Below are 18,477 nucleotides of genomic sequence, written 5' to 3'. Positions count from 1 at the left end.
GAATCTCTGTTCTCTTATCTGCCTTTACTTCTGTAAAAACTATTCTTATTGAAGGAGAAGTTGAAAGTGAAGGGAGCGGTGCTCCATTCTTTGTGACACCCTCAGTTGTCTACTGACTATATATCAACTGTATACATATTGGCTCCCTGCTTGGAAGGAACTCCACCTCTTGCTGCAAATATAACCAACAGGCCCCTTTGTTATTGTCTAAAGCAGGCAGTGTATGGTTATGTCAAAAGAAAAACTATAAACAAATTTACCAGAATTTATTTGAGCAACAAACGATTCATGAACAGCGTAGCACTCCAAACCAGGAGAGGTTCAGTGCTCCATAGAAAAAGGAAGTGGGATGCCGACACAGGCTGATTGGTGACAGCTTGGCATTTCCCTTATATGGACATGGTCTGATCACTTAGCACCCTGTGATTGGCTGAATGAAACTCGGCTGCTGCAATTGGCTGAGACTCAGCTACTTGTTACAAGAATATACTCTCAGCTAGATTGCAGTTTGTCTACATCCTAAATGAGGTTGCAGTTTACCACTTAGGAATTCAAAGTGTAGAGGCAGTAGCTTTAGGCCAAATTTAATTTAATTTAACAATTCCCCCCTTTTGGTCAGCATCTCAATTTTGAGAGATTGACCAAAATCTTGGGCACAGATGCCACTCTCTGTCACCATCATAATGGACTTGGTTAGTCTCAGTGTGGAATTCACAATTCTCAACATCAGTCAGCTGACTTTTCTTTATGTTTTTGTTATTCTAATCATAGCGAAGCTACCTGAGAGCATTTAAGACTCTTCAGTGGCCAGGTGTGGTTGGCTTATGCCTATAATCCCAGCACTTTGGGAGGCCAAGGCAGGCAGATCACTTGAGGTCAGGAGTTCAAAACCAGCCTGGCCACCATGGTGAAACCCCCCTCTACTAAAAAACTGCAAAAATTAGGTGGGCATGGTCGCACTTGCCTGTAGTCCCAGCTACTCAGGAGGCCAAGGCCCAAGAATCACTTGAGCCCAGGAGGCGGAGGTTGCAGTGAGCCGAGATCGCACCACTGCACTCCAGCTTGAGTGACGGAGGGAGACTCTGTCTCAAAAAAATAAAAAATAAAAAAGACTCTTGAGTGGATACGGCGCACCAAGGAGACTATTGTGATGGCTGTCAGGAGGATAATACTAGGAGACTGAAGAAACCTCTTTAACATTAGAAGCCCCCATGAATCAAACTGATCAAAGTCAAATATATCCAAAATGAACCAGAAGAAGAGTCTACTTATTTTAGCCAAGTACCTTATCTGTTAATTTCTTACAACTGTGTTTCTACAATACCAGACCTATTTATCTGTTATAAGTTAGCTATCACACACAGGTGTTAACTATCGTACACATTCCCCTTGGTTCAGCCAACAGGTAGTCCAAAGCCATTATATGATCTAAAACAACTCTAGTAAGAGAATTAGAAGAAGTTTGCTGGGAACTGATAGCCTTTGCAGTTGAGTTAGCTATTGTAGCTAATATTTGGGCAGATTTCTAATCATAAATTCATTTATTGAATTTTGCCAAGCCACAGAAGGAGCATTCTACAAAAAGATTCCCATTTAGAAGGGTTTGTACCTGCTTGCGAATTCCTCTTTATTCCATAATAAAAACTAAGAGGTATAGACCAAGGTTTGGCTTCCAGTTGGTTATGGAGTGACGGTGCCATGATTAGAATTCTTAATCCAAATTGGCCCCTTATTTTTCACTTACTGAGATGTGGAGTTGCTCACACTTATGATTGGTCATTAAATCCTCCACAGATAAAATATATCCTGGAAAGGCACAGCAGACAATTCCCTGTGGAATGTCTTATTTGTTAGGCGTTATCAGTAGGGAAGCACTAGTAATATTTGTCTAAGGTCCCATTATTGAATTATTGCATGATTGGAGGATATTGACAAGTACGGAATTAGAGTTATAAATTTGTCTACACACTGTTGAATTTTTTTTGTTTTCTTATTCAATTTCTAGTCTAATTTCACTGCAAAACTTCCTCACTATAGGTTTTGCCTACTCTTTGATTTAAACAAGAAATCTGAATGTAAGACTTTAAGAACCTAAAGGAGCAGTTGTGCACCTTGAGCAATAGTCACAGTTGGAATATCAGTGAAATTTGTCACAGAGTGAACTTTACAGTGACCTTAGAGAATCTCTAAAATCATGTAAGGTTTAATATGACATATCCAATATTCACTTAAGCTCCCTGTGGAAGCTATTGATTATGAAATCTTAATTATCTCATTATCATATAATGTATAAATAGAAAAGAAACACAGACAATACAACAAAAGGGACAAAGTTTTCATGACAACAGAGAAGTCTTGATAATAATACTGGAAGCTTTAAGGACTCAGGAAGGGCCAGGTATCTGTCCAGACTCTCCGTGAGTCCAAATTTAACATTGGATTTACCTGCTCCTAAATACCAATTTTTTTTCCTCCAACTCAGGTGCACAACATTGTTTATTAAATAGGCTATCATAGGTAATCTGACTTGGATTAATCTTATGGAGTTCTCAAGTTGCATTATCTTAACAGTTTCAGTGCGGGATGACTCAGCATGAAAATCCACCAAGGCACTTCTATGGTATTCAATTAATTATTGTTCCCCTTGATGTTAGGTTAGCAATTTTATGAGCCAATCAATTTCTTCATTAGCGTTCTGAGAATTTTTCCATAGTCCAATGGTATGATCAAGTTTCTAGGAATTTCATACAATTTCTGGAACACATATTATGCAAATGTAACCTCATTCATACAAATGTACACATTCATGCAAATGTAACCTCAAGGAGGTTTAGGATTACTTATCATTTCACAATGCTTCCCCTATAATTTAATATCTTAAATAAGCCCAATTAGTTTAATGTCTTTTTTTTTTTTTTTTTTTTTTTTTGAGACAGGGTCTCACTCTGATGTCCAGGCTCTGGAGCACAGCGGCGCTGTCATGGCTCACTGCAGCCTCAACTTCCTGGGATCAAGCAATGCTCCCACCTTGGCCTCTCAAAGTGCTGGAACTACAGATGTGAGCCCCTGCACCTAGAGAGAGATTCCCTTTGTATAAACAGAGAGTCTTTTGAGATGTTCCAAGAGCCCATGTGCAAAATACCAAAGCTAATTCAAGATCAAGAAAAATATTTAATTTAGAATTTGATTTTGGGAAGTTTGTCAAAAATCAAGAGTTTAAAACCCTTGATCAAAACAGGATCAAGGCTGCGTATGGTGGCTCACACCTGTAATTCCAGCACTTTAGGAGGCAGAGGTAGGAGGATTGCCTGAGCAATGTGGCAAAACTCTGTTTCTACCAAAAATACAAAAAATTAGCCAGATGTGGTGGCACATGCCTATAGTCCCAACTACTCAAGAGGCTGAGATGGGAGGATCACCTGAGCCTGGGAAGTTGAGGTTGCAGTGAGTTGTGATCATGCCACTGCACTCCAGTCTGAGTGACATTGTGAGACCCTGTCTCAAAAAAAGAAACAGAAAAATAAAACAACAAAAAAACTAAACCAAAATAGGATCAGAGGTTAGTGTAAAATTATAGTTGTCTTAGTCTGTTTTGTGCTGCTATAACAGAATACCTGAGATTGGGTAATTTATAAAGAACAGAGATTTATTTCTTGTATTTCTGGAGGCCAGGAGATCCAAGGTCAGAGGTCCACATCTGGCAAGAGCCTTTTTGCTCTGTCATTTTATGTTGGAAAGCAGAAGGGCAAGAGCGCATATGGAGTGGGGGGAACCGGGACAACCTCATCCTTTTATCAGAAGCCCACTCCTGTGATAACAGCATTAATCATGCATGAGGGCAAAGCCTTCATGAACTAGTCACCTTTTAAGCGTTCCACCTCTCAACACCGTTGCATTGAGGATGCAAGTTTCTAACATATGGACTTTGGGGGACACATTCAAACCATAGTAATAGCCATTCATTGAACCATTTAACTGGAGTGATAATTAAAAGGCTTCAAAGGCAAATACCAAACGGTTTTTTAAAGTACACTCTATTAAAAACCTTAACTCTTAAACTGAGAGGACTCAGTTTTCTTAAATGTCAAAAGCCTAATAAAGACAACATGAAGCATAGGAAAGTATTTTGGCAAACACAAAATCTTTGTTTCCTAGGCCAATTACCTAGAAAGTAAAGACAAACCTTTCATCATTTCCTGTTAAGAGCAGAACAATACTCCAAGAAAGCCTTATTGTTTTAACACAGGGCACCAAATTCTAGTTTTGCATCAGTGTACTTGTAATATTAATTAATGCTCAATTTTTAGAAACATTTATAAATAATTTCCTTCTATTCTTAGCCAGCTTATTTACACTTAAAATTTCTTTCACAAGTTTAATCTTCCATAAACCTCCTATCACATTCCTGTCCATTCAGTTTTTGTTTTGTTAGGACGGCCAACCTTCACCTGAGCATCTTCCCATTCCTAGACTTCACACAGGTACCACTCTGCACCTGGAATGCCCTCCCTTTACCTCTTTGTTTCTCTCTCTCATTCTCCAAAATTTGGGTCATTCCTTGCCTCCTCCTGGAAGCTTTTCTAGACATCCCAGACTGAGTTTCAGGCTCTGCTCATTGCCTACCCTCAATCTAAGTTTTTGTTGCAGAGGACCACAGTGATCATTGATTAACTGTCTTTCTCCTCTACTAGATCTGGGCTCTTTGGTGGCAGGGCCTAGGTCTGACTACTCTTTGGGTCTTCAGCACGTGGCACTGTACAGGGAATGACACTGTGCAGTAAGGGTTTACTAGCAAATCAAAGTCATTTTGGGTTGGACCTATGATTGGGGTGTGCAAGTGAATATTTAATTGCTTTCTGACTGTCTCATATGTTAATCTACTCTCCCCAATCTGGTTGCCAGGAGCTCAGGGAGCATGTTTGGGGATTCTCTGTATCCCTCTTTCCAACCTGGTTCCCAGGGGTGCAAGAAGCACGTTTGGGGATCTCCGTATTCTTTTTGTCCCCAGCACAGAGCAAGGCACCAGAAGGTTCTCAGTTCTCCAGTTGAATGTTTACAGTCTGAAAACACATTTAGCCTATCTTCAGGCCCTGGGGTGAAGTTTGCCGAGTTTTCTTGATCTGAGCCTGCTGTCTTAAACTCGACAGAAGACCCAGGAAATGAATTGTTTACTCCTAATTCAGTCATGAACTGATGTGATAATTATGCCTCTCAGCATTCCCAGCAACGCATTTTGCAGGCTACATAAATGAGAGGTGATGAGTAAAGGCGGTCCTTAGAGCCACATTTGCTGAGCAGAAAGGGGGCAATTGCCTTAATATGTTTAGTCCAAGGAATCAATTAGCTACAAATTAGGGTTGAAGGGGCCTGGAATGTCTCTCTCTTTTTTTTTTTTTTTTTTTTGAGATGGAGTTTCTCTCTTGTTGCCCAGACTGGAGTGCAATGCAATGGTGCAGTCTCGGCTCACCGCAACCTCTGCCTCCTGGATTCAAGCGATTCTCCTGCCTCAGCCTCCTGAGTAGCTGGGATTACAGGCATGTGCCACCATGCCCTGCTAATTTTGTATTTTTAGCAGAGATGGGTTTCTGCATGTTGGTCAGGCTGGTCTGGAACTCCTTACCTCAGGTGATCCGCCCGCTTCAGCCTCCCAAAGTTCTGGGATTACAGGTATGAGCCACCACACCCAGACTGGAACATCTCTTCTCATCAGTCCTCTCTGAATAGAAGTTTCGTAGATAACAGCCTGGCCAGACCCCTGGGGCAGCTATGCAGGGTGCTGGCTGCACAGCCTCCATTCCTAGAAGTGTTCTTCTTTTCTTGAATACAATCCTGCCTCCCAGGGACATTTTCCCACCCCTCTCAGGTCTGCCCTCTAGGGCTACCCAGAACAGTTGGTTTCCTTAAGCATGCAACTGGTTTTTAGATGCTTGAAGACAGCTCACATTTCCTAAATGCACACAATAACAAGGGATGTTACTGAGAACCTCTGGCAGGGTCCTTCCGAAGGGACACACAGACCAACCCTGTCCTGGAAGAGACACAGCAGGTAACTGGCTCAACTACTGGTTAGCAGGATGTAGGCTTTTTATTTAATGCAGGTCCAAGAGTCATGTCCCCTGCCCGTGGCAGGTGGCACACAACCTACTCTGCACTTGTACCCATTACGTGTGGGTAGTGCTCACCCTGTTGTCTATTGATAGCCCCGGTGATGCCTGCCATGTGGGGCTCCCTGCTGAGCCTGGCCCACGGGGATGGGGCCAGACCTATACCATCTATCTGCTCTGCCCTGTGTTCTGCGCTCTGAGAGGTGCTCCCTGTTGCTCCCTGTCCCAGACTCACTGCATCCTGGGTTCTGGTTCACTTAGTGAATGCCTGGGTTGTTCTTCTGGCGGGTCATTCTCACTGGACACGGCAGTCCTGCTCATCCTTCCCCTTCATTTGTGCCACAGTCCCTCTCAGCCCCTCGTGGTGAGCAGCTCCCAGACTGCTTCTACCCATCAGCTTCTGACTGGGGGTTATTGAGTTTTCTTTTAAAATTGCCTTTATCAGCCTTCTGCCATCAGTCATCACAAAGGTTTCTTCTGGTCTCATAGAAGATATGCATCACATTTTATTCTGAAATCAGATTTAACTCAAAATGACCACTATTGCCATCCTTAAATATGTATCATGTTTAACTGACATTTTAAGTGCTTACTATGTACTGAACAGAGCTTTAAACACCATAGCCCACTGAAGCCTTACCACAACTCTATGAAATAGGGACCACTGTCATCCCATTGCACAGATGGGGACAATGAAGCACAAGCATTTAAATAACTTGCCTTGAGTCACATAGCTAGTGAGTGGCACAGTTGAGATTCAGACCAGGCCAGCCCACCCCGAGTTTGAGATCTTAACCATTACTTTCTGTTGTTCCAAGGTGGCAGAGGTGATTCTCTGTTTCACTCATTCTCAACACTTAGAACAGTATCAGGTTCATCCTAGATACTCAGTAGATATTTTTCCCATGAGCAATGGAAAAATGAGTGAATAAACGAGTGTCTTCTCCAACTCGGGGAGTCTCAAAGAAAGCATTCACCTAATGTTTAGATAGGTGGTTCTCAACTGCAAGCATGCATGAGAATCCCTCATACAGCTTGTTATAACTCATATTCTGGGTCCCCAACCCCAGAATTTCCGATTCAGTAGGTCAAGTCTGAGAATTCTCATTTCTAAAAGTTGCCAGGTGCTGCCGAGGCTACTGGTTGGCGTACCTCATTTTGAGAAGCTCCTGTTTGGGGTAAAATTCCACCATATTTTTGCAGCAGGAGTGGGAGCTGCAGTGAGAGGGCAGGAGGCAGTGACTCGGTGACCAGTGGTCTGCCCAGTCCAGGCAGAGACAAGCCTGGGGCTCAGATGCTCCTCTTCCTGCAGCCTCCAGGACCAGCAGCCAGTGCTGGTCTGAGTCTCACAGTGACCAGGTCTCAACTGGAACTCCAGGTACAGAGTGAAGATTAAACCCTAATAAAAACTTTCCTTTATAAATCACCAACCATACACTAGGCATGAAGACACACACACACACACACACACACACACATCTCAATGCATTTTTGCTGTAATGGCATATGTGTGACCCTAAACATCCTTGGGTTCTTTAAGATTGCATGTAAAAAAACACAGGACTTAGAGGAAAATAGTTAAAGCAAGCCACTCAAAATCTAGTAACCACAAAGCTGACAAAACCAACAAAAAATGAGTAATGAAAACACCAGCAGAGTACGTAGAATGTCACTGGTATGTGTACCAGCAACACAAGCAGTCTATTCTTTGCCACCTTAAGCCGTGGAATATGTACATCTTCTTTTGAGATTAGGTTATAGAGACTGCTTTTTATCTAAATTAAAAATTGGATTGAGGGTGTAGCCGTCTTCATTAGCCCACTGTTTTACTACAGGAGGATTATCTCTACTCACAGCTATACCAAATAGCTTAACCTCACAGAAAGCTTAGTAGTTCTAGTAGCCTCTAAGCCAGCCACTTTGCAGTAAAGAAAGGCACTTCTGCAAATTGTCAGCTTTCATCTTAAAGCCTTTATATATTGCTGTGGCCATCTCTGTAATTGTGAGAAAGTTGCCCTCCCCACCATTCCTTCAAAACATTGATGTGCTAAAACCAAATCTCATGAACCAACGCAACCTCCTGTATCATAACAGATGGGACTGTTTCTGAGTTGGCAAAGCTCAGATTTGAACCCAGATCTGACTGCAAAGCCCATCCACTTTCTCCTCTATTCTGCTGCCTTTTTTTAGAGGATAGATATGCAAAAACAAAGCCAGTGGACGTGTGCTGTAGTGGTGTGTTCGATAAAATGTGGCCAGCAGTGTGGCCACTCAGAAGTGCCTCTGCCTTGGATGGGAGCTGCTTGAGGGCCTGGATCATGTAGCGACTCCTGTCTTCCCCAAAGGACCTAAAAAATGCCTCATGCAGAGAAGTTGCTCAATACACATTTTGTGAATGGAATTGTATTTGAATCAACAGTAATAAACACAAGCCACACATAAAAGTCATTCTTTTAGGAAACAAACGTTATGTTTTATTTAATAGGTTGGGAGGTTGATGGGGATGGAGAACATATTTGACACTTTAGTCTGTGTCAGGCTTCCCCGGGTTGAGCCTGGAAATTACCTTGGTGCATATAGTTCAGGAAGGTGTGCCAAGTCAGCCACACTCGGGCTATAGGAGCTGGGACACAGCCATGCTACACAATTTGTGGAATGCATATTCTGTTTTGACACTGCCTGTGCATATGTGTTGGGAAGGGACTGTGGGCAGGCCCTGGGGGCCAGGCTGTGGAAGTCACAACAATGTGACAAGGTGTATTAGTCAGGGTTCTCTAGAGGGACAGAACTAATGGGATATATATATATATCGCCATCTGTGGTCTGAGAAGCAAGGAGAGCCAGTCCGAGTTCCAAAACTGAAGAACTTGGAGTCTGATGTTTGAGGGCAGAAAGCATCCAGCACAGGAGAAAGATGTAGGCTGGGAAGCTAGACCAGTGTCCCTCTTCACATTTTTCTTCCTGCATATATTCTAGCCATGCTGGCAGCTGATTAGGTGGTGTCCACTCAGATTAAGGGTAGGTCTACTTTTCCCAGCCCACTGACTCATATGTTCATCCCCTTTGGCAACACCCTCACATACACACCCAGGATGAATACTTTGTATCTTTCAATCCAATCAAGTTGACACTCAGTATTAACCATCACACAAGGGGTGTGTGGAGGTTGTGTAACCACCGCTTGCAAACCTCCAAAGGACTGCAGAGGGACACATATGCTCTGTTTGGCCCCAAGGGCAGGACGAAGCCCGTGGGTAGAGAATTCATCCAGTCCATTCAGAGACCCATCTCACAGACCTGCCCTTGTTTCTAAGTTGTTTGTGTTTGTTCTGAGTTTCATGTTCGACTGACTCTTCAGTGAAACCACAAGGGCCTCAGGATCAAAACTGCTCCGTCAACCAGTGTTGGATTTGGAGCGGCCCCTGCAACATGAAAGTGCTGAGGCTATGGGCTTCGGAGTCAGACAAACTCCAAGTGGATCTCAGCTCTGCAGACGCGGACTTGCTGCAGGACCACAGGCTCCGTGTGCCTCTAATTCTTGTTTGTAAAAAAGGAACATAATCGATTTCACAGGGTTGTTTGTGAGCCTTAAGTGAGATAAAGAATTGTAGAAAGGGGCTGAGTACGTGGTCAAGCCCCGTAGGTGGCAAAAAGGGGTAAATGATAACAGTAGGCTTCCAGAGCTTCTGATCTATTTCAAGACACACTGAAAGCAGAAAATAACCATGTACATATTTCAACAGGCTGATTAATAAGTAGTCTGGAGAATACTGCTGGATCAGTTTGTTTCTTTTGCAGAGCCAGTGTCCAGAATGACTTGTTGCAGGAGGTCGGGATGACTATTTGGGCACCCTTTGCTCAACCTTTCATTATAAAAACTGTTAGCAAAATGGAGAAGTGTTTCTTTTAACGTTTCAACATCTTCCTTGCCCTCATCTGTATGCTAGATGTAGGTTCAAAAGTAAAGCAAAGGTGCTGTCAAGATATCTCTTGAGGGGATGTGTGTTTCCATCCATGGAACGTTCCTCACCTCCCCTCTTCATCATCCTCTGCAGAGAGAGACAGAGAGCGCTTGAGAGGCACACGACAGGAAGCCTTTACAGCCGGCACCGTGGAAATAGCCCCTCCGGGGAACGCGATGCGGCAGCACGGATAAACCTGTGTTTGGAGTTTTTAGCAAGGCCCGGCAGGATGACTAACGCAGGAAGGTGCCAGTCAGGGAGCTGGCAGATGTCTCTTCAAAACAAGGGGAGCGTTCCCCCAAATATTTGCCTGTCAGCCTTGCAAAGGCGACCATTTTTAGCTCTTCAATAAATTGTCCCTTTGTGGCAGTAGCAGCTAAGCCTTCTGACGTCATCCGCAGGAACCTTATTTGGTTTTGATGGGGAAGCATTTCAAGCTGACAAATGCACATGCCTCCTCCCGGATGTGACATTCGTCTGCTGAGCTCAGCCCACACACCTGTGCCTCTCAGCAAAGCCACATGCGCGGTCTCAGGCAGAGGCTGACAAACGGCAAGGCTGGCTGCTCTCAGTTGCTCTGTTATCTCCTTCCTGCTGCTGTGTCTTCGGGTTCCCCTCATTTTTTGTGCATTTGCAAATGTTGACAGGCTGGGTTGCTGAGGGCGCTTACCTCTGACATGCACTCCTGGCGTTTTCTGAATATCACCATTCTGAAGTGTGTGCCCCAACACATGGGTGGAGATGAATGGGTATTCCATATTCAGTGATTGGAGGTAATGCTGGATTTATTCTCTGACATGAATTTTGTGATTGTAACTGTCACAGACTCACACTGTTTTTAAATATGTTTATGACTTCAGAGTCAATGGGAATTTGAATTTCAAGAGCTCGTTATTTCTCTTTCCAGGAAGGGAAAAACAAAACCCATACAGACATAATAACATCTGCTGGGTTTATTTGGTGCCTGACATCAGTGATGTTGGATTTGAACTCTTCTCTAGCATTTATTCCCCCAATAAAAAAGGAGGGAGGGGTATGATCTGCTAAAGAAAGCACAAGTTTTGAGTTCTAGTCTCCCCACTTTGCCTGAGCACATGAGTGGCCCCTATGGTTAAAAAAAAAAAAATTGATTTTGCTGAAAATGAGCAATATGTTAACATTGTGCATCAAATATCTTAGTTTAGTATCAAAATGAGTCTAGCCTTTATAAACCAGCATGCTAACTCTTTCCTCAGCTTCAGTTTAGGGGTTAATTGTAATTTTTAAAAACAGAATGACATCATCTCAGGCCGCTAGAATATGGAGTTAGAAACAGATGAAGAGAAAAGGTCTCTCCCCAGTCCAAGCTCTGCCATTTGCTGATGCTACATCCTGGATAAAACCGTGAATCTGCCTGAGCCTCACTGTTGTCGTCTATAAAATGGGTGCTGTGATTGCCAGCTCACCGGGCAGTCCCCGGGACCAAATGAGCTAGTGTGTGTGTGAAATCACTGAGCTCATAGGATTTGCTCCATAAACACATGTTGCGTTTAAACAGAGGAAATCTCACCATTGCAGTCTAGGCCAATTCAAAATTGTAGAGCCCTGCAGAGGGAGCGGGAGAGGAAGGAAAAGAGTGAAGGAGGGAGGGAGAGAGAGGGGGAAAAAGAGAAGGGAAAAGGGGATAGGAGAGAGATAGAGACAGAGAGAGAGACACTGGATTTTTCCTTAAAAATCCCAAGAAAGATATTTCCTCCAAAAGAAATACTTTACACAGAAATAAGACCATTTCAGATCACACAAGAATAATAGTGTACATTTACTGAACACTTACTAAATACTGTATCCTATACATTTTCTCTAAAGAAGAATCTCCTAGTTCTCTACATGGCATGGTGATAAGCCTAACTTGCAAGTAAGACTCAAAGAATTTCTGAGAAATGTATGTTCAACCTTATTATGAATATATTATACCATTTAATGCTCAAAACAATCCTATTTAGTACAAGTATAATATTAAATGTATTTCACATACTTTTTCACTTCCTTTCTGGATTACTCATAACGACTTTTTAGGTCATGATCAAGGTTAAGGTAGAAACATCTGCTGCAAGGACCCCATCTAGCATATCCACCAGGGTCATGTAAGATTCCTGCTGAATTCACCTTTGGATTACTGCAGACACTTCTGCAATTAGAAAATAATAGTCGGCCGGCACGGTGGCTCAAGCCTGTAATCCCAGCACTTTGGGAGGCTGAAACGGGTGGATCGCGAGGTCAGGAGATCGAGACCATCTTGGCTAACTCGGTGAAACCCCGTCTCTACTAAAAAATACAAAAAACTAGCTGGGCGAGGTGGCGGGCGCCTGTAGTCCCAGCTACTCGGGAGGCTGAGGCAGGAGAATGGCTTAAACCCGGGAGGCGGAGCTTGCAGTGAGCTGAGATCGCGCCTCTGCACTCCAACCCGGATGACAGAGCGAGACTCCGTCTCAAAAAAAAAATAAAAAAAATAAAAAAAAAATAGTCCTTTCTGTTTGAATAGTGTTCCTTTATATTTATCAAATGCTTTCCTGTACAAAATTTTATATAACCCTGAACAAAACCCTGTGAAGCCGATATTAATCTCATTTGCAAATGAGAAGCATGAGAACCATGGGAGTTAAATGACTTATTTAAGGTCACCAAGTGGTAACACTAGGATTTGAACACAGTTATCTGATTTGGTGTCCACTTTTCCTACAAGCCACCCCAAACTTAGGGTTGTCAACCAACAACCCGTATATTATGCTCACAGACACTGTGGGTCAGGAATTTGGAAAGGTCATGGTGCCATCTGTTTCTGCTCCATGTTGTCTGGAGCCTCTTCTGGGAAGACTGAAAGGATGGGGTGACTTGGCAACTGGAAGCTAGAATTAGCTGAAAGCTTGTCACTCACTTGTCTCATGGTTGAGGCAGGCTATTCACTGGAACCTCAGTGAGGACTATTGGTCAGGGCACTTACCCGTGGCCTCTCTATGTGGCTACTTGGGCTTCCTCACAACATGGTGGTTGGGTGCCAAGAGCAAGTGTCCTAAATTGAGGTAGGCAGAAGTTGTGTCACCTTTACAACCTAGCCTTGGAAGTCATATAGCATTACTTCCACCATAGTCACCAACCTACCCACATTTATGGGGAGGGAAATAGATTTCACCTTTCTGTGGGAAGAATGTCAAAGCCACATTAGAAGAGCAGGTGGGATGAAAGATGTTACTGTGGCCGTATTTGAAAATACAACCTGTTACCAACTACTGTACACTCTACTGAAGGAAACAGGCCTGCCTTATTGATTTCAGAGGACTGCTTTAGGAGTGGTTTTCTGGGAGGAAAAATGCAACCAATGTCCTTGGTGCCTCTCTCGTATCTTCTATTCTCAGAGGAAGGACTACTAGGGGAGGTGAGGGACCCTTGTTCAGTTTGCTAGGGCATGGTTTCTCTTATGTTCTAACGTCATAACTGAGACCAGTAAATGGTGATTACAGCAGGAAGCAGGATTTTCTGGCTTCTAAAATATATTATTCTTGTTAATTTCATAAAGGATTTGAGGTGGTTTTTATATAGTGTGTACATACACGCACACACACACATACACAGACATACACACACCATACACTAAAACCACAGAAGATAGAGGCAGAAAGTAAAAAGCAGTAACTCATATTAAAATCACATTTACTGTCCTAAAATCATACTTAAACAGCAATTGAATACCAGGTTAAACTCTGAGTTTCCTGGAAGACAAGGCAAAAAGGGCCAAGACTATTTGTGAAATCAGGGGGTCTTAAGCACTTTTCTGTTCCCCATGATTTCTCTAAGCACTGAAGGCAGCAGACCATTCCTTTCTTCCTTGTAGTTTTTAAAGGCTTCTTACTTTTTATAAAAAAAAGATGATAATGGGCTGTGTTAGTGACATTTCAAAGGAAAAAAGTAAATTGAAGATACATACTTGGGGTCATTGTCAGTCTGGGGGTGGAGCCTCCCTGTGAGAGGCAAAATATTCTTCATTATCTTGCAGCTCCACTGGACTCTTTTACAAAATCCATGCTAGGGCACTGGAGCAGAACCCTTCCCACCTCGTACCTTCCAAGAACAAACAAAAAATCAGCAGAAAACTTAAGATGTAAAAAAAAATGTGTTTGACCTCCCAAAGGCAAATGAGAGAAAACAAAAGATGACCCTCTCTTTCTTTTTTTCTCCCAAGAAAAAGGTGACTTCTTGGAGCTGACTTCTTTGTTTCATACTGAGTTCACGAATGTGTCTTAATTATCCCACTCTTCATTCTTTACAGTGTCTAAATTCTCTTTATTATTTGAATGGGTCCAGTTCAGCCACTGCACAAAAGTGATACACTCAGAGTCTGAAGAAATTAGCCATGAAATGAGCGTATCTTGAATATTGGTTATTGCTTTTTTTTTTTTTTTTTTTTGCCCAGTTACTTAATCATTTGTTTGAAGACCCAAAGGTCTGTGGACTCCATTCTGAGGTCTGAATTTAGAGGAGAACAAGGAGAGCGTTGTTCATTCGCAGGTGTGTGACCCAGGAGTCGGCCTCCAGGTCCTGGGCTCTTCGTCGCCGTGCCAGGCTGCTCCCCAGATAAAAGGGTTGTATGTGGACAGCACAGAGCTCAGGTCTTAGTGCAGAATAAAATGCTCTGTGAGTCATAACCATTGTGATTTTTTTCCATGAGGTTGATCTGAGGACATCACCTCTCTGCTTAAAATGCTTCATGGGCTCCCTTCCAAACATCATAAGCCATCCTGCACCACCTGGACTCTGCACCACTTGGCCTCTGCTTACCTTTCTGGGACATCCTTGTGCTCCCTGCTGCAGCCTCACTAAACCTCTCTCTGATTCTAGCAGTTTCTGGGCTTTTTTTTTTCCCCTAGGAGAGAAGCAGCCCATGCTGTTTCCCCTGGATTTTTCTTACTTTTGCTAGCTTTCCACCTGAGTGTTTCCCATCCTCTGCTCTCAGCTCTGGTGACCTCTGCCATGAAAACTTTATCCAATTTCAGATCTAGGTTAGGTCTGTCTACACAGGAGCTGCCACAGGGACTTGCTGGACCATTCTGTGAGTCTCGTGTATTGTGTGTTGGAAAATGGAGAGTGCTGTTGGTGGTGGTGGCAGAAACTGGGCCCTGAGACTGATTTCGGGCTCTTGATGAGGAGAAGCAAAAAATCCTGCCATTTTAGCTGGACGTGGTGACCTGTGCCTGGAGTCCCAGCTACTCAGTGTGCTGAGACAAGAGAGTTGCTTGAGTCCAAGAGTTTGAGGCTGCAGTGAGCTATGGTCGCTCCACAGCACTTTAGCTTAGGTGACAGTGAAAGCCTGTTTCTTAAAACAAAAACAAAAACCTCCAACCCCCTTTTCAAAGCTGTGAGCATACTTCTACCTCTAGGGGTAGAGAAGTAAAATTTCCCTGGGCAAAGACAATGCTTTTATTTTGAAGAGACCTCTCTTGAGAGGCTCTTTTGTTATAAAAATGTAAAGTTAAGATCCTCCTCTCATCATTTTTTGGGGGGGGGAAACTGACGGTACCATTAACTTGAATGCAGATGTTTTCTTGGAAAAGCTTTTCTGCCTGGACTTGTAAATTGCAGGGTTCCGTTGAGTCAGAGCTATGTTCTAATAAGACACATTTTTCTCCCCTGGCATGATGTTTTGTGGCTCTGTTTGATTATAGAATGGACTGAAGTGCAACAGTTGCTTGACCTGGGAAAGGTGAATATTCTTATTCACAGCAGTTTTCAGCAGACAACGAAGACTAAGACAGGCAGGAATTATCTCCATCTATTGCTAGAGAAGAGGCTGGAAACAATTTGACTATATTATTAATATACTAAATATGATTTTAACACTGATATATGTAGGATATCTAGACCCAGGCTGCTGAAACTGGGTAGCTTATAAAAAAACAAATTTCTTTCTCAAATTCTGAGACTTGGAAAGTCCAAGTTGAAGGCAGGTTTGATACCCGTATGAGGATCTGTTTTCTGACTCAGGGACCGTGCCTTCTTGCTTTGTCCTCCCATGGTGGAGGGGACAAGGAGTGTCTCTCAGGCCTCTTCGGCAAGGGCACTGTATGAATCGGTTCTCATACTCATATCAAGAACTACCTGAGACTAGGTAATTTATGAAGAAAAGAGGTTTAATTGCCTCACAGTTTCACATGGCTGGGGAGGAGTCAGGAAGCTTACAATCATGGCAGAAGGTGAAGGGGAAGCAAGGCACGTCTTACATGGCAGCAGGAGAGAGGGAGTGAAGGAGGAACTGCCGCACACTTTTAAACCATTAGATTTCGTGAGAATTCATTCATTATCAAGAGAACAGCATGGGGGAACCAACCCCATGATCCAATCACCTCCCACCAGGTCCCTCCTTTGACATGTGGGGATTACAATTCAGGATGAGATTTGGGTGGGGACACAGAGCCAAACCATATCAGGCACTAAACCCATGTCTCCCTGACCTGATCAGCTGCCAAAGGGCCACCTCCTAATACCATCACCATGGGGGTGAGGACTTCAACATATTAATTTGGCAGGGGACACAAACATTCACACCTAAACACCAGTGGTTGACAAGTTATGGCTTGGACCAAATCCAGCCCTCTGCCAAACTTCTTATAAATAAAGTTTTATTAGAGCCCAGCCACATTCATCCATTGACTATTGTCTATCGCCATTTTCAGGCTACAACAGAACACTTGAAAAGTTGCAACAGAGACCGTGTGGCCCACAGCGTATTTACTATATGGCCCTTTCCAGGGGAAATTTGCCATTTCGTAAGGCCCATATAGGCTTTGATATGACTGTCCCATTGGGAGTTACAGTCTGTGGGTGGCAAGGGCGTCACCCTAATAAAAGAATACACTCTCATGAACAGCTGAGCCAATAAGAGGATTTGCCTGAGCTGGAAATGAGGGTGGAAAGATAGGCTCTAGGGAGAGACGGGAATCTTCCTGCTCTCTCTGGTCCTAAAATACACGGCTTTTGGACTGTCTGGCTCTTCCTTCAGGTGTGTGGAGCCCACAAAGGATAGAGGGGTTGCCTCTTGACCTGAGAATGGTGTTTGGTGTTGACGCTTTCCCTCTTGCATCTGTGTGTGCCCTTGCTGCACAGCAGGCTTCTCCAACCTGCAGCCCACAGGCTGCATGCGGCCTAGGACAGCTTTGAAGGTGACCCAAAACAAATTCGTCAACTGTCTTAAACTATTATGAGATTTTTGTGTGTGTGATTTTTTTTTTTTTTTTTTTTTTTAGCTCATCAGCTATCATTCGTGTTAGTATATTTTATGTGTGGCCCAAGACAATTCTTCTTTTTTCGGTGTTTCCCAGGGAAGCCAAAAGATTGGACACCCCTGTTCTACGGAGATGGTGTATTTCTATGGCCTGCAGTGGTGGGAGGGGGCAGTTACAGTCCCTTTGAAAGAAGAGTCTCTTCCCACTTAGAGTGAGAACAGAAAGCAGCAACTCCACTACCCAGAATCACAAAGCTTCAGTGGTTCCTGGATAACCGTGAGAAACCCGCCAACCTTCCCTCCATGCTCAGCTCACTCCTCTTCACAGCCCCCACCCCAACCCCACCCCACTGCTCACTCCTCTGTGTACCGTGCAGCAGGGCGGGAAAGGCCTCTTTGTTGGCTACTGCACCTTGAGCTTCCACTGCGCCCCGAGCACGGGTGCCCACTCACTGCCTGATGACTGAGTGCCACCAGTGAGCCACCTCGTGCCAAGACTGCATCACAGAAGCAGCTAGCTCATCTGCCTGGGGTACTGTCAGAGTTCAGTAAGTGGTAGCAATGATTCATTTCAAACTCACTCTGCTTCCCAGGAATAGATAAGCAAAATGCAGAACAACTTTAAGTCATCCTTGGTGAAACCCAAGTCTCATCGCAGCCTCACCCAGGCCACCTTGAAGAAGCAAACGTCACCTTCCCCTCCTTAGCTTGAAAAAGTCACCTTAGGAAATCTATTGCGTAAGAGCCCCTGATGGAGAAATCTTTTATGATTATACTTTATGCTGACAACAGCTCTAAATTAGAGGGTGCAGCTGACTGGAATGAGCTTAATTCTCCATACAAATGTGGGCTCTTGGAAAGAAATATCTTTTTTCAGGTCTAAAATCTATTTTATCTCCCCTAATTAGGAGAATATGTAAAGCAAGAGGGGGGAATAGCATTCAATTTGCCATAAAAAGCAAACCTGGTAGTTTATAAGACCACACTTTCCAAACAAGCTCCGACCCATTAGACGGTATCATACATAATTCAGGAGCCACTTGTTACTGCGTGTATAATGCAAATTCTCTCAAATTACGTTTGGAAAAAATGAGGTTCATCTTCTAGCTTTAAATAGACTATTAAGAAAAGGGTAGATATACAAGCCACAAGGAAGCAA

The sequence above is a fragment of the Papio anubis genome, chromosome 14 (assembly GCF_008728515.1).
Source record: "Papio anubis isolate 15944 chromosome 14, Panubis1.0, whole genome shotgun sequence".
Lineage (NCBI taxonomy): Eukaryota > Metazoa > Chordata > Mammalia > Primates > Cercopithecidae > Papio > Papio anubis.
The sequence above is the reverse complement of the archived record's forward strand: the minus strand, read 5'-3'. Positions refer to the sequence as shown.